At 44.7% G+C, this 17376-nt stretch overlaps 1 long non-coding RNA gene across 3 annotated transcripts in view; it reads right to left on the bottom strand.

Annotated features, from left to right (window-relative positions):
- Window positions 1-16910, bottom strand: part of LOC135418539 (uncharacterized) — a 35253-nt gene extending 18343 nt beyond the window's left edge. For all 3 annotated transcript variants that reach the window (XR_010432501.1, XR_010432502.1, XR_010432503.1), the window contains exons 1-2: window positions 16318-16910; window positions 1902-2077 (exon numbers count right to left, since the gene is read on the bottom strand). This is a non-coding gene — a long non-coding RNA (uncharacterized LOC135418539). The remainder of the gene's footprint in view (window positions 1-1901; window positions 2078-16317) is intronic.
- Between the last annotated feature and the right edge of the window lie 466 nt (window positions 16911-17376).

The following is a 17376-nucleotide window of genomic DNA, read 5'->3' as shown; positions in this document are numbered from 1 at the left end:
TTTTATTTCCTTGTTAAGGTGAGTTTTATCTCTTTGAGCTGAACTGGAGCCTTGCTATGGGACCAAGATGGGTCTCCCTTTTGCCGAAAAGCAGCAGGGCCGTTGCTGTGCTGGCTGAGTTACACAGCAGGGTAGGTGAGGCCGCTTCCCCGGGAACGTGCAGTTTGTGTGCCACGGAGCCGCTGTGCACCGGAGCCCCGTGTGGTGCTGATTGAGAGCAGCCGAGAGCTGGACAGGACTGAGCAGAGCTCCCTCTGCCTGAGCAGCCACCTCTCTGCTCTAGCGGGTCCCTGGTGACAGAAGGTTCTTTGGGCAGAGTGAAGAGATTTGTCAGGTCTCTGCAGCCAGGCTATAGCAGGACCCACAGCTCTTTCAGCTGTAGTGCCTCTCTGCAAGCCATGCCTCCTCCCACTGCAAGGGCTGATGTGGGAAAAGATTACAATGCTGTAGTGCTAAGGTGCCAAATATGTATGATTTGGCTTGGCAATAATTCTATAACTTACCTGAAAGGCCTTATGATACTATCCTGCAAAGAATGACATGTAAAGGCAGTAGGAGGGGTCATTATCATGCTGAAAAAATACTCAAGACCAGCTAGCTGGTTTCCTAATTAAACAATCAAGCACAGCTCACACTTTATGCTGTCTCCTTCTCTCTATGGTTCAAAATTTGTCACAGCATTAAAAACCCCGAGTTAAAATATAAAAAGCATAGCTACAAATGTGTATCTGGCTGCCTTGAAGGCAATGTCAATATGTAACTGTAAGATAGTGCTGTTGTTTAGGCTTCACTGAAAAACTTTTCTTTAATCTGATGATTCAAAGGTGAAACATTGACCTTCAGTTTTGGTACTTGACTGACGATCTTCTGTAAAGATCTGTGTAGGAGTAATGCTGAATTCTGGGTTACATCATTTATATATCAAGAGTTTGAGTCAAAAGTTGGATTTCTCTTTTTCCTAGTTCATTTCTATCTGATGGCCTTGAATATAAGAGATGATGCCTGAAGCAAAGCTGATAAAGTCACCAGTGCAAAGAAGCAGGGGGTGGGAGGGGGGTGGGGAGGGACACAACAGCATAGATACATATCTTCACATCCTTATTTCCTTTACAAAGGGAGGAAGGAAGTTCCCTGCAGGTTAGCCAGAGAGTATCCGCTCTTACAGTCTAAGAGGTAGCAAAGTACAATTTCCAGGAGCTGCAGGCTTTCAAAAATATTGAATTCAGTATTTCACAGATAATACTCCATAAAGTGTTTTCTATACCTAGGGCTCCTGAAAAACTTATACTAAAAATTCACAACTGAGTGTACAGCCAGAGTTACAGACACTCACCCCACCATTTCATATCTCTACTCTGTTTCTGTCCCATCTTCCAAATCCTTCTTGTTCTTCCCATCCCTGTGCCTGTCTATTCCTTTCTACTCTACCCCTTCCCTAACTCCAACAGCTAGCACTCATCTTCCTACCTGCTCCCTGTGTGCCCTTATAAAGATCCCACCCAACAGTCAGCTTCCACAGCAGCAGACCCCTGGGCTTCCCACCCCTCCCGCTGGCTCCCTGCACCACAGGAAGGGTCAGCACTGCCCAGTGAGGGCCTTGAGTCTCCCACCCTCCCGTCCACATAGGGAGCTGCTGCAGGGAACCTGCTGCAGGGCTCATTTTTGGATGAGGACATTTTGAGCACAGGATGGCAAACGGGCCGTCTCTGCCCTTGCTCCTCAAAAGTGGCTCACATGTGTCCTTGGTTTGGTGCCCATGAACATAGGTGACCTCTCTACAGCTGGGATGGCACTGCCCCAGGGCCAAGTGGATTGTGCAGGCAAAAGTACTCATATAAGGATTCTTAAAACAGCATCTTTAGGTTATTATGAAGGTTGTCTCTAAAACAGATATGACTCACCCAACAGCTACAGCAGTGCTCCTGCGCAGAGATGAATAAGAATTTTTATGCAACTTCTTTAATCAGAAGAGGCCTGCTTGGTTGAAAATGAAACCTTTGCAGGAAAATGTTGGTTTTGATTAATTTCTCAACTTGAAAAAGTGTCCAAATTGTCAGTGTGTATCACTTCAGCATTTCTAAACACACAGAAAGGGGGGAAAAGAAAAAATTAAGAAAATTAAGTTTCAAGTCACTTTTCATTTTAAGATGGGTTAAATTTCATTATATAATCAGCTGGAGTCCAGCCATTTTTATTTGCAAAAATTTACATTTTCACTTGTCTTCCCAAATTGTTTGTTGTAGATTACACTATGTAAATACTCAAATGTATTTTTCCTTAGTAGAAGTACAGTATTTATTTTTAAAACTAATTTGAGGAGGAGCCATAACAGCTTTGTTCGGAATTTCCTGCTATGTAATAGTAGCCCTTGTATCTCTATAGACTGTTACCTATCAAAGCCATTACCTTTCATAATGCAACCTCAGGGAAGATTTTATTGCTGAAAAAAAAATATCCATTCCTACTTTTAACCAGCTGTTATAAGAAATCGTTTAGTTTCAGAACTTTGACCAGGATTACAAATTCACCACTGAAAATGGATCAAACTAATCAGTGGTTTCAGAGGATCATGCTTATTTTTATTTGCTGACTTTTTGACTGAGCTAATAGTCTTCTTATGGCATATTTACATTTATTGAGGTGAGCTCTTTACCTGTTGAGGACACCTTTAAGATGATTATCAATTAGCCATTTGATCATCAATTTCAAAGCATTTTCCAAAGATACTAAAGCCCTTCTCACAGAAAAAGAAAGTGAAAGGGGAGTGGTGTGACTCATCTGGGCACATGGACTATATCAGATGCAGAGCCAGAAATAAACTGAGCTTCTGGTACCCACACTCGTGGCCAGGGCACTAACATGGCTTTTACCAAAACTGAGAGCAGGCATCCCACCATTTTGCAAAGGAACATCCCTTTCTGGTGGAACATGCATTTGCAATTCAAAATATATTTGCTTGGGTTTTGGCAATACATGCTGTAATGCCTCCCTTACTCTTTTGCCTAACCCTACCCAGAGCAGGAAGAAAAATAAAAATGCATTGAGCATATTTTTCTGTATCAGTTGCTTTGGCTTGATGTTGCTGGTACTGTAAACTTGGCTCCACTACAAGCAGAAATGTTACAGTTGAACTCAGTGAGATTTTCATAAGTAATCACGACCAGATTTGGGTCATATCTGTAGATATACTCACTGCAACCTTTAGACTCAGTTTTGAATGTGGTTAAGTGTGTTGAGGCCAAGCACTGTAAAATAAAGAGACTAAAAGCAGACCGTTTGCTCTGGCCTCAAGTGTGAATGCTGAGCTCTTTGAGGAATCTGAGCCACTTCATCTATCTTCTTGTCCCTTTATAACTGTCCTGCCCGTTGAAGAAGACAAGATGAGGCTACAGACGTAAGGGCAGCTGATGGTTGGGACAGAGCTACATGGGAGATGTTTGGAGAGCACAAGACAGGAGCACTGTGGGGATGGAGGTTTTGATATCCTCTAGCTCAGTGCTGCTCATTAAGGCCACCAACAGTAAACTCATGGGGTTAGGCCAGGGGCTTTAAACTGCCCTCAGGGAGAAGATAATGTAGCCAGTCTGGTAAAATGGCTATATCAGAAAGAAAGCAGGATGGATTAGAGCAATTAATAATACTTTGTAAGAGTCTTGCAAAACCAGAGTATGTTTCAAAGCAGCAATGAACTTCAGGTAAAAGATGAAAGAGGGTATGAGAGACAGTCCAAGGAAGCCTAAGCCAAGTGGTTAACTGCTACTACAACAACCCAATAGTTCTGGGTTAATTTGGGATGATTAAGGAAGAAAAAAGTGCTTGGGGTTTGGGCGTGGGTGGGAGCTGTTGTCACAAACTAGTAAGATTGCAAATCTTGGCTGACTCTGAGCAAAGATTGTAAGTATTAGTTCATAGTTCTAGATGGGTTGGTTTGGGGTGGTTGTTGGAGGTTTGTTTGTTTTTTTTTTAAATCCAGGCCATCCATGTAGAGGCACTTTTTATTCAGTGAATTGCATCAGCACAACAGTCAAGGTACATACAGTATGTGGCAGCTTTTGCTGACCTTGCCAGTTTAGAGCCCATGACTAGCACTTGTTCAGAGAGGGGGGTAAGGAAGTGCCAGCACCAGGTGCCATGTGGAAACTTAAGCAGCACGAGCTTAGGAGGAGAGAAAACACAACAGAGGTTTAGGGAAGAGAAGAAGAATGAGAACAAAGGTTTGACACAGAAGGGAGCAGCAGATGAGCTCACAGGAGGAGAAAGGGGTGCAGGGAAGAAGCTGTGATGCTAAAAATCTGTGACAGTAGAGTGGGCAGAGAACATTAGAGGATGTGGAGCCATAGGGTAATAAGGAGAGTAGGTCAGTGTTACAGGGTGATCTGAATCGCATAGTCACAAAATGTGTTTTAATACAACCAGATGCAATAGAACCACCTGGGAGAAAAGAAAGCAAGCTCCTGGGATGAGAATCTGCCTCTGAAAGCAATGATGGATATAGGGTGTGAAGTCAGCCTAGACAGCTCAGCACAAAAGTGTAATTATCTTTTTAGCATCTGCATCTGTGTATCAGTGTTTTGTTGCATGTATTCCTGTACAGATGTTTCTTTAAGTACAGTACTAATTATAAACAGAAGAACCACCACAAAATCTGCACAAGCGTCACAGACTTGTGAAACCATTGCAGACCCAAACCATGGTGCAGATGGTGAAATGGTCTTGTGTGGGAGTTAACTATTTCCACATTAACGTTATTCAATCACAGTGGCCCATTTTCACATAGCTTGCTGAACTTCAGAAGGTTTGCACAAAGGTTAAGGTTTGACATTTTGAGACGGAGTATCTTAGTCCTCTATCCTCTAGTGAGAACTACAATAAATAATCAATAATAGAAGAGAAACACACACTCTTACTGCGTCCCTTTCCAGGGTGGAAGCACTGAAAACATGCTTTTTTGACACAAATGCCTATTCTGAGGTTTTCATTACCAGGATTTCCAGTAAAATAGCCATAGGCAAGAAAGCACTTAATCTGACTGTTACATTAGGCTTCCTGAAACCACATGTAAGTGGAATTGTGAGTGCAGGCGTAAGAAAATGTCCTTAAACTTCTGATGGACAAACAGAATTACATTTCTGTCAATATGTAAGGTTGTGATGAGGTTCTACATAAAGGGTAGCATTTAGTGTTTTAGGGGGTTTTTTTGTAACCAGTGTGATTTCTGTTAGTTTATGCAAAGCACGCCTCTAAGAATGAAACAGATTGAGACAGGGCATAACGTCTTGTCACAGCAGCATAATTCATGACTGCATTCAGAAATCACTTCTCTCTTTAGATTTAGGTATTAGTTCAGAGATTACTTCTAGAAAGCAGTATTATCGCTTAATCACTCTGTTCTACAGATCTCTAATTATATGTTTAGCTAATTTATTACTGCTGCACATCTGTTATTTCTGCAGTACCAGATAGATACAGCACAACATTTTCAGTGTTACTGCCATCACAGAGCACTGTATCTGTAGGGGTTTGCCCTTCTTGATCAGAACCCACCCCTCTCACCCTGGTACTTGCTGTTTTGAGGCTGTGAGAGGAGGACGAGAACCTGGAAGCAGCCTGCCTGCTCTCACTTTTGTCTCCTGGATGCAATGACCAACTTAAGGGAATTTAGCTGCAGAGTCCTTGAAAGTCTCCACCAAACATGTATGAATTGTGGGTTCACAGCTTGCAGTAGGAGTTGCAGGTTGGACAGAGGTAAAACTCCAATACTAAAACAAAGATCTTTGCTAAAGGCTTGATCTCAATGTCCTGGAGCAATTAAAAGAGCAGCAGAGGTACCAAACTGTTACCCATCACCAACATGGCAGGATTCAAAAGTTCTCTGGTCTGTGTGCCAGTCTCAAGTCAGAAGCTGAAGCCACCTGCACACTGATTCCCTGGTCACTGAGAGTCACTGCTTTGCTCTACAAACCCAGCAGTGTCATCCAGACAGCACTCACAGGCATGCAGGTACAAACATGATGTAGAGGGAATTGGCAGAGTCATTAAGGAAAGTCCATACGCCCTTGTGTCCCCAGGTATAGGTCCCATTTCCCTGTCACACACCTTCAGGTAAAGAAACAAAGTGCCCATTTCAGAACAGCAGCTTGAGAAGGATGAACTTTTTCAGGTGCTTTTCCTCCCTTGGGACAAAGCAGTTCTGCAGGTACCCTGGAAATAGGAGTGTGGAGAGAGGGGAAGACTTCCCACCCAACGTACCACGAGAGGGAACTGCAGCTTCATAAAGAGGAGGGCACAGAGCCAGAGAGACATTTTCCCAAGAGTTCATTTTCAAAGATTGCTGAAACACAGTGGCTGCCTGTAAACCCAAGCAAACAGCAACATAACGGGTCAAGCACTGACATAAGAGAGTTCAGCCTACTTTGGTAATCTGACAGTTACAGGCAAATGAGAACGGGGACCATAACAGCAGCTCTTAAGCAACTTTTAAACACACAGTGTTTCCTATGGTCACAACACAGAGCAATCCCAGGAACAAGTTCTCTTAGCACATAATGACTGATAAGTCACCCAAAAGACAAAAACCCCAGCACTCTTTTTAAATGCAAAAAAAGATTTTAAAAAAAAAGTAATTTGAAATAAATACCTTCTATGAAAGAGAAGACTTGTCAAACCCTCCTGTGTGCATTCTGCTAATTGGACCAACCCACAACCCAAACCACAGAGCATTCAGGCAGGATCTAATCGCACTGCAAGGAGGCTCCTGTCACACAGTAACCTCTCCTCTCCATTAAGGTTGGGTTCTGACCAGGAATGGTTGCATCCTTCACTCTGGTTTCTGGGGATTTACTGTTTTGTTACAGCATTGGATGTGCCACTTCCAGTTTAATGCACTGAATTTCAGGCTGACCCCAATCATGTGCGCAGCTACTGAGCACAAGTTCTTTCCCCAGGAAGGTTTAAGAGTAGCCCTTAGTGTCATGTTAGTCCCCTGCCTTGAGGAAGAGCAGAGTGAAAAACAAATGCTGCCATAAGCGCAAACCCAAAATGTGCTGAGCCACGCAGAACTGCAGTGGAAGTACTGGAGATAAGAGTAACACCCACTGACCTGGTATTTCCAATAGTCAGCAGGGACCAGGAAACAACCGTTTTCCCCCAGTAGATGGACTGTTGCTGAGTTTAGCCTGCAGAGACACCCTGGCAGCACCAGTGAGACTCTTGCTATATTGTGCAGTCCACACAATATTGATTGAGTTACAGAGCTACAAACAGGTTCAGTTCAGTTTAGAGCATAGACCACTCAGATTTACCCTAAATACAGCAGATTAGATATAGGTTATCCTACAGTCGGGTTCCTGCTCTTTGACTTCAGTTAGAATAAGACAAATCTGTCACATGTGAGTCAGCTTCTAAATGCTCTTGGCATGATGGGAGTTTGCATTTATACAAAACTATGTAAATACCAAAAAAGAAACTAAAGATTTGACCTTTGTTTACCCAAGTGAGTCTCAATTGAAAAGGCATGTCAGATTTTAATAGCATTTCTAGGATTGATTCAGCTCTGACAGGCCAATTTCCACAAATTGACTGCAAGTACAACAGATCTGTACTCAGCAGGAAGCCTACACAGAGACTGCAGTGGCATCAGGAACCCACAAGTTACACAAAATAAACACTTTGGTGCAAAAGTCTGAACCAGGAGCAAAGCCAACATGACAGAATGCACTGATTTATTCACCACCTTCTCTCCAGCAAGGAGCCCTCTCCTGCAAACATCTCTACCACATCTGGCTGTCCCAGGGGAATGCCCAGCGGGTTGGAGAAGGTGCACGAGCAGTGCCAGTCCTCTGACAGCACCATTAATGAGTGCACCCTGCGTGCACAAGCTCATGGGAACCAGCCATCAAGGGGGCCACTGAAACTAGCACTAGCACCGTCAGCACGGGACCAGCGCTGGCAGAGATGCCCTGTTGCAAAGCTCTGTGTCCCTTTGCTCACATGTAAGCCCAAGACAAATCCTCAACAAGGGCACTTTTACCTTTAGTCACAACTTCATGACCATCTTTTTAATACCTTGGGCAAATATTGACTCGGATCCAACAGACTGAAAATATTTGTTTTGCACCAGATGCAGTGCGTGTGTATCTTTGAAACATTAGCTAAAGGAGTGATTTGGGAAAATAAAAATTCTAGGTGGATGTGTTTACTTTGCAAGGTTGTTGGTGTTGAGCTCAGATCCCAGAAGTGTGTGTGAAGGTTTCCACCACAGGCAGAGAGCCAGCTGTGAGCACCGCGATGCAGAGGCAGCAAAGCTGCGTGCACACATGTGCATTCTGCCTCTGCACTCACCACATGACAGAGGGAGGGCTGGGGATCACTGGTGAGGACGTTAACGGGTCCATACACTCCCCCTCTGAAGAGATCTGAAAAGGTCTGTGAGGTATAGAAGAAATTACTGAACTTATCACTCAAGACACATCCTCTAAAGTTCTTGGAATCTAATGTCGGGGCTGCTTTTTGCAAGAACTTGAGCATCGTTTCCCTGGCTCCCAGCTGACATCAGCTTTTGGAAATGATGACACTGTTTCAAGGGAAGGGAAGGTAAATGCCTACTCCTCTCCCTTTTCTCTTGCCCCATCTAACCAGAAAGAGTTCCAGTAAAAAGCACATATCTAAAGCACATATCTATGCAGGGAAACAGCCTTTGTTAGGAGGCTGAAAGCAACAGAGAGATAGTTTGAGTGGTTTAAGTTGCTTCAGTTTTCAATTCTTAGGACCCTCCCTGCCCCAAGTGCCAATTCCCTATATGGAGGTATCTCCATATCCCCAGTTCCCCAATATCCCATTCTCTCTTACTAAAAATTATCAGTCAGGTGCAGCTTTGGCAGTTGCAGAGCTTGCTTATGGAAACTGGAAAAGAGAGGGAAAACAATACAGGAACTGAAGGAATAGCACTTCAGCACCATTCAGTAATCTATGGATATTCCTTCTGTCCAATATTTTCATTTTGGGAGTTAATTAATTTGGGGGGCCTTTCAGAAGGAACAGGAGTGTGAAAAGAGGTTCTTTTCTGCATTTACCAAATAAGCATAGAAGAAAAAAACTACAGAATTTTGTTCAGTATATTTGCAGGAAGAGTCCTAGTGAAATATTTGTTTGCTGGGCAAGTCAGTGCCAAACTCAATAGTTAGAAGTTTGTATAGAACAGAATTATTCCTTGGAAACACTGGACTGGAAATTCATAGCAATGCTTTTTGATGTCTCTTAAAATAATCATCTTTGAGTCTGCAGCACATCCCAGGCAGCATTTGAGAAGTACAAGAGTAACATTTTGCTGAGTCTTTTTTCACAAGTGAATCTTTTCATCAGATAGACAACAACACCTGACACCTGGGGCTCTCATGCCAGTCAACAGATTTTGCCCAGAGCAACAAAAATGAGCAAGCCACACACTGATCCACACATACACCTACCTCTAATGCACTGCCTCCTGCCCCACTGGAAATTCAGGGGTATTGGAGTTTTCCTGGTCATGAAGGACCCCTACAGCAGCCAAGACATCCTTTCTTACCTGCAGGGTCTCTGTGAATCTCTGCAGGAAACTAGTCCTGAAAGCTTTACTCAGACACTAAGCTTGCATTAAAATCAATCTAATAACATTTGGGAGCTGTGGGAACATTGCACCTCTCTGAAGGGGAGTTATAGGTTGGTTTCAACGTGATGATCAGTTAAACCAGCACTAGAAAAGAGATCGAACTTCTGGCCATATGTTTCCTTGAAATATTCCCTTCTGCCATAAGTTCATTACCAGAGGCCAAGACACTTCACAGTAACATACCACAGGTTCAAGGACTAAGGTTATTTTACAGGAACCCTAGAAAGACACTTTTCTGTACTCATGTTAATGTAATTAAGCTCAAGCCTCAGTGTCACAGCAGCCAGCATGCAGAACCTCCTAATGCAGTTGTAAATCTAGAAAGGCATTTTTGAGGTTTCACCCTGCCAAGGAAACTCTGTAGATATGTTACAGTCAACATGTCTCATACCTGGAGGTTTCTGAGCCATCATCCCCACCATCAATGCCATGCACACTCCCTCCCCAGCTAATTCTTGACAGTCCAGCACACTCTTAGCTCTGTGTGTCCAAGTGAGTTCAGCCTAGGTTTCCTTCCTCAGGATCGCAGCATGTATTTAAGTACTCCATCTCCCCAGTCATATTCAGGTTATATTCCCCCTTCAAGGTGTTTGAGGCATTCCTGTGGAGGAATCAGATCACTCCAGCACCACATCACGAATCCTTAGCCTGACCTTTCTGCCTACAGCTGCCCAGTGCCTGGACATGCCAGAGGCATTTGCTGCACAGGTTTTCTCTCAAGTATTGTGGTGGAGTTTCCTCCACCTCTTTGTCAACAACTGTTACAACATACAACCAAGCACCACCATTAGCAAGATGTGCAATTACCCTATTTGAAATTTCTCTTTCAAGTTTATAGGACTGCAAACATACAATGAGTCCCTAGTAGGTCTCTGTATGCTGTTAAACAGAATCTCCCCTGGCCCATGACTTCCTCATACTGATGGCATCTTCCCTGTTCCCCGTACTCCTCTGCCCTGACCAGCCTTTACACAAAGGGGCATTTTAGTTTGGTTTTGTCCTACAGAAGTGAATTTCAGTTCTCAGGGCATCGTAAAAAGTTGTTAAGTCAATTCTCAGTCACATGAACATGGCTTTGTACAGAGCTAACAATAAAAAGGATCTGTGCAAAGCCCGTTTACTGACAGATGAGGAATTAGGGCCATTTCACACTTTTTAAGTTGACAAAATATTTTGTTATGCTATGAAGAACATGAAGCCTTCTGGAAGCATGGTTGGGTAGCTGCAGTGTCAGTGTGATCAGAAATTACGTCATATCCCCTGGCTACTATGGGCTGTGCTAAAGGGGCACTTCAGCTTCCTTAGCCCCTAAACCTGATTTCAGTCACCACCCTTTATTGTCAATAAACATAAGAGCATCCCTTTGGAGTAAAGAGATTGAAGTAATAGGAAACATAGGCACAGGCCACATGTGTGTCAGATCAGGAGTAGGGCTGCATGGTCACAGGCCTGTTCTTGCCATGCACTGGCCTGTCTGGTAGCCCACATAGAGGAGCCAGCTCTTAGCAAGGTTGTCTGCCACCAACTCTCACATAGATGTGAGAACCCTCTGTCACAGCATGGGGGGACAGGGAAAACACAAGTCACTGAATCATCCCATAGCAGCAGCAGAGAACAGGCACAGCAATCCCTGCAGCCCAGCTGGAGAAAGATGAGAAGCAGCTTTTTGGGTAGAAAGTGAGGCCTGGTATTTGTTGGCTTCTATGCCATTCAGGAAAATAAAGTGCAAGGAAACAATTTTTGGTGGTGGATTTTTTACCTTTCCCCCCCCCCTGCTTCAGCACTGCCAGGCCACTCTTGTCAAGAGGCAGTGGCACCACTGTAGAAGATTGATTCACCCATCAGTACTTGTGCTCTCAGGGACCTTCACTGATTGTCAGCTGAATTCCCACCATATAGCTAACCAGGAGCAGGACTGGAAAGAGGGCAATAACATTTACCTAGGAGACTCTCACTACCAGCACCAACAGGCACCCTCGCTGTAACACATGCTGCACATCTAGTTGTGCTGCTTAACTGTAGCATTTCCCCGATTAGGTTGAACAGCGGCAGAACCCAACCCAGCCGGTGCAGTTGTCCTTTGTGTTACTCTTTACTATGTGGGACCCTCAGGATCCAACACTCTTCCTGGGTGAGAACCATGTCTCCTTATGTTTGTGTTTTACATAGAGCATTTTGGCTCTCCACACACCACTGAAGTCTAAAACACCAGGGTCCTTAACCTTGCCAGAGCATCAGTACAAACAGTAGCCTTCTCCAACATGCAAAGGTTCACAGAAAAAATTACTCAAACAAGATTTAAGCAACCGAACATGCAGAGGAACAAAACAGACATCCAAATGGCAAGTGGAAAGAGCCACAGTTAAAAAACAAACCACAGCAGTCTCAAAAGAGAGAAGTAACAGTCAAATATCTCCCCTTCTGAAATTATTTGGTGCCCAGCAGTTAGAGGCACTTCACACTTAAGCAGGCACGTGCTCTTCCATAGCCCCATGTCTGGCTGGAGTCCTGCTGTGAGCGGTGTGAAAGGTTTCAGACAAAGGAATTCAGAATTTAGGGAAGAGTAAGATAGGACACAGCTTACCCCACTTGCATAAAACCCCTTCCTTCCAGAAATGCAACCGTTCTTTTCCATCCTGCAAGGGTCTGTGATGCAACTTGGGCTGGGGAAACTGGGACGGAAGCACCCACTGGAACATCGCCCCCCTTGCCTGGAATGAAGGGAGAGGTGGCAAACAGCCTCACCACCTCAAGTGGCCACAGAAATCAATCTGAAGATTGCCAAACCCCCATAGGAAACAGCAGCAGTGAGCCCTGCCAGAGCCAGGCCTGGCTGACAAACGGGCAGGGGGAGAGCGAGGCTGCCCGGCCCAGTGGAGGAGCTCACAAGCAAAACGCCTCAGCCATGGTGGAAACGTCACACTGGAGGGAGAGGGACACTCTTCTCAACTGCCATTAATGTTAATTTAGGCTACTGAAAACACACATAATTCCAAAACCAACTGACAGCAGATATATAGAGTACACACTAAAGCTCAGCAAAGGTCAGGCCCCTGCAGCACAAAGCCCAGCACAAGCACACAGGAAGACCCAGCTCTCAGAGCTCAAGGCGACAGCACCCTGACTCACACTCACTATTACTCAGTGCAAGCAAGAGCATCCTGGTCCAGCGGGTCTGAACTCACTGGCTGCAGGTTTGCAATAAAAGATGTCTTCACCCACAACCATTATTCCTGCAGCAGCTCAGACAGTTGAACAGCTACATAATGAGCATCAAGACCATTTTTCACCCCTTCCCTTTTTGGGAGCTGGTCTCACCCTCCTGCCTGCCTATCCATACTGCTGTGTTTCAGAGAGGCAAAAGGCAACAGGAGAAGCAGACCTGACCATTTGTGAAATTGGGAATTTAGAGTGTAAGTTAATTGCTAGAAGCAGCCCCTGGAAGCAATTTAGACCACGTAAATGTCTATTCTCTTCTGGCTTACCACATAATGAAATACAATTAATTTGTTGTGGCTCTTAACTGCAATACACAACTTTCCTATATGAAACACTGAAAACATATTTTTGCCTCTTTTCTTTTCAGATAAGTGTATTCTTTTGAACTCTGGGACTTAGTTTCCTGTCTCTTGCTTGCATTGATTTTCCCCTTTGAACTCACCCGTTGAACCTATCAGTGAGTTTTGGGAATGTATTATTCATAGGGGGAAAAAAAAAAAAGAAAGTGTAAAACATAAGTTTTGTGTCATACTGGCCTGTCTGTCACCTCAGAGGATTACAGTTTCCCTTTAATGCCAGCTGGCTCTATTACAGTAACTAAATAAATGGAATATCTTGGCCATTTTAAACATCTGCTGTGCTGCACTCCTGCCCAGCCACCTCTGACATGCACGCCAAGGAGGGAGCTGGGAGCACGAGCCAGCAGCTGAGGTGCTTTTTGGGCTGCTTGAGCGGAGGACCCCAGCATTGCAGCATGAAATGCTGCCAGTGCCTTGGCAAGCTGGGCCTGGGCAAGCTGGGGTGGATGTACCCCATGCATGGTAGTATCCAGCTGGCTGGCAGATCCCACGTGTGTCAGAAAGTTGGCTGGATGGTTTTAAAGAAGAAAATCTTTTCAATAGCTGTTATATTATTTTCTTTCTAGGTTAGTCTTATTCAGTATTCTTTTATGATATCTCTACTAAAAAAAACCCAAAAACATGCAGATGAGAAGCAGCATGTTGAAACAAGCAAATAAAAGTGGTTTGCTTTCATCTGATTTAAAAGATTTATCACATGCTCCAGGTCAATCCGTTAAGCAACATTATTCCAACAAGGTGTGGCCAGCACTTTTATAATGTATGAAACACTACTTTCAGATTTATGTGCTCTCTCTCTTTATAGTCCATATGTTGTGGATATCACAAACTGGTGTGACACAGACTCTGGAAATTTTCTGAGACTCCTGTATTGTTTTTTTGTTTTGCTTTCTTTCCCCAGTAGGGAAGTCAAAGACACAACTAGATACCCATATCCAATGTACATTCAGATCTGTCTGCAGCTTCAGATGCACAAATATCTTTTCAAATCTGATTCCATCATTTTACACACCTTATAATGCATTACAGATGTTTTCATGCCTTAAATCTATTTAGAGTGCTTTATTACTCGGAGGAAAAAATACTGGAAACTTCCACTATCCTACGGACAATTTTAAAAAAAATTACCCTTGGCATTCTCAGCAGCCACTTCCACTGCAGGTGAAAACAGACGTAAAGGAGGTGGCTTGGCAATGGAGTGAGGTCGAGGATTCAGCAGGGAAAATCTCTGGAATTTTGACTCTGAGCAAGCATCTAATAAGGTCTCTGCTAGAGAAGCACTCCATTGACTTACATGCATATTTCAGTGCTTTTCTAAATCACAATTCACCCAAACATAGCTGACCTATGTTTCACTATTAAGTTTAGAGTAGGACCCAAATCTTATACAGTAAAGGTAAAATCCATTCCTGATGTGAACTGGGGTAATGCTGGAGATGAATTTGACACAACTGACCTGTTTGGTTTTTCTCTCTTAAGGATGGAAAATGCAGAGACTTGAGGAGCACACCTTTGTCAACGTGCAAGATTAGCACAGCTTGCAAATAGAGTTGCATGAGTCTTGCAATCTTTCACCCAGGGCTTATTCTAAAAACCTCTTCCTCCCCCCCATCAACTGTAACAAAAGTTTTGCTTGAGGAAGGAGCAAGACCCAGAAGAGCTGCTCTCTCACTTGTGTTGCAATATCCAATCTGAGTGTTACTATCAGCTTTTGAAAACTGACTATATAGAAAACACAGATGATGTTTGCATATTTTAATTTTAAACATCTCTGCTTGGCATAAGGATGGAACCTAATAAGTTGCTTTGTTTCTGCCTCATGAATTAATTCACCTTGCTAACTGATTTGGATAAAGCATTTTGATTCCAACTACTAAATTTGTTTTCCGGGCAGGCAAAACAACTTTTGGAAGCATAGTAACAAGTTCATTAGCTTGCCAGGAGAAGTACTTTTATAATATCTTTAAGGAATAGATCTTTTCTTTTTATAACCCACTTGTTCCACCCATGTCTTTTACATCAATCAGATAAATTCACCTTGTTTTTCAATGCCCTGAATTCTGATAGCTCTGCACACTTGATAGGTAATTTAATCATTGTTGGCGTGGATGAACACAAGCTCAAATTAGCTTCTGAAAGGCTTAGTCGCCCTGTAGATAGCTCTGCCTTTCCACTTTTATGCAGGAACTGAGCTTCGCCAACTGGTTAGCTAGAGGTGTCATTAAAAATTTACAGAAAGAAACAAAGGTGTGCTCCAGCGTCTCTCCTTACCCTTTCTACTGTTACTCTGGCAAACAAAAGGTATGGAACCTGCTTCATGAATGTAATGTAATATGCATAATGCATTTTTAATGGCACGCAGTAATAACATTGAGAGAGATATTTCCAATCTTCAGACTTGCACTGCAGCCTCTCAGTAGCCTGTTCTGATTCTCCCCAGATAAATCTTCTTTTCTTCATTTCAATTCCCCACCTTAAAGCTATGTCTTTTCTCCACAGGTAGCTGCATTTTACCTAAGCCAGCAGCTGGCACTCCTGCAAGAGGGGCTGGGGAGGTGGGAACACCTTCCCATGCAGCCACACATGGACATTTTGGGGCAGTTTGGGCCTGAGCAGCAGCCCAGCACTGGTCCCCTGAGACACACCAGTGAACTGCAACACGCTCTGGCAGGAGACACACTTGAACCAATAAAAACACCAGAGTTTCTTCCCATAAAAAACATTCTCACCACCTGGGCTGTGTCCACACTGCCTCCCCGGCTGCCTGCCCCAGACAGCAGGGCAGCACTAGGCTCAAACCACACCAGTAGCCCTGTTGGAAATGGGACACTCCAGGGGAACAGGCACACGTTGCTACTGTCATCGTAAAGGCAAATGCCAGCAACTGAGCCTGCTCAGGGCCTGCTGGAGTGAGGCCTGCTCAGAGGGAGGGAGGAAGGCTGTGCCCGGCAGGAAAGGCCCTCCTGAGGGCAGAGGGACTGGCACCCAAGCCACCCCATGCCCAGAACCCTGGCCAGCACTCAACTCCATCCACACCACCCCTTTCCCTGTAAAATAAATACTGAGCATAACCCTGGGACACCCCAAGCCTACCTGTGCCACCTGATGAGCCACTCCTTGGAGCCTCTCCTGGCCCGGGCAGGGCCCAGGACATCACGAGTCCTCCCCATCAACACTTAGTGTCCTACACTGACCTTCTGCATTAATTAATCCAGCATAATGGGCCTCATGTGTGGTCATCAGAGCACCTGGCACCTTCTGTGGTGCCTGTGCCACAGCCTCTCTCACTCACTGCTGGGCTGTTCAGTAAGAGCTTGGTGTGTGGGCAGCCCTGCCTGGCAGCGAAGCCCTGCCCAAGTGGGTTTGCCCTGTGGGGATTCACTTCAGCCATAGCCTGCGATGGCGACCTGTGGGGAAGCAGCTGAGGTTCTCAGGGGTGGCAGAAAGCAGAAACACAGAGGGACCTGGGTGCCACCATGGCAGGCAGAGCGCCACGGCCCTCGGGTGGGAAGGGTGCCGCAGGGCTGGGCCAGCCCAGCAGGGCACAGGGGCCTCTGCCCACTGGGTTTATCCAAAATAAAAGTACAAAGCTGAAAACAAGAGTATATACCCATGTGGGCACAAGATTACATGCACATATAAAAGCCCAGGCTGCCATGCTGCGCTCTGCTGGGAAAAGGACAAGGGAGCCCTCCATCCTCCTCCTGCTTCTCTTTTGTATGGGCTGCAACTGCCAGATGGAGCCTGCCCTGCTGACAAGGCAGGCAGGCAAAAGGCAATGCTCTGAGTCCCAACAGGCTTAAGTATAAATGATGCACCTGCTGCTCAGGTGTCCCTGCAAACTCCCAGGCACAGACATTTAATCTTGTGGGGGGACATTCAAGTTTCTCCTGGGCTAAGCAGGGACTTCTGGCAGTCTACACTTCCAAAGCAGACACTTAAAACCACTGTTTCTCCTCTAAACCCTTTCAAGCTGATAGCACTAGGCCCAGTATACCCCAGTCTTCAAAAGTGTAAATGTTTAACTGAAATCAGTGGGAGCTGGACAAATACATATGGCAGTGGTGTTCTCCAATCACTACAGACCTTGTGCAAATTCTGCTGTGCCTACATTCTGTCCTCAGATTCTGCATTCCTGACATTTCTGTATTG

This window comes from Pseudopipra pipra, chromosome 9 (assembly GCF_036250125.1).
Source record: "Pseudopipra pipra isolate bDixPip1 chromosome 9, bDixPip1.hap1, whole genome shotgun sequence".
NCBI lineage: Eukaryota > Metazoa > Chordata > Aves > Passeriformes > Pipridae > Pseudopipra > Pseudopipra pipra.
This window is presented reverse-complemented; position numbering and strand designations above follow the sequence as displayed.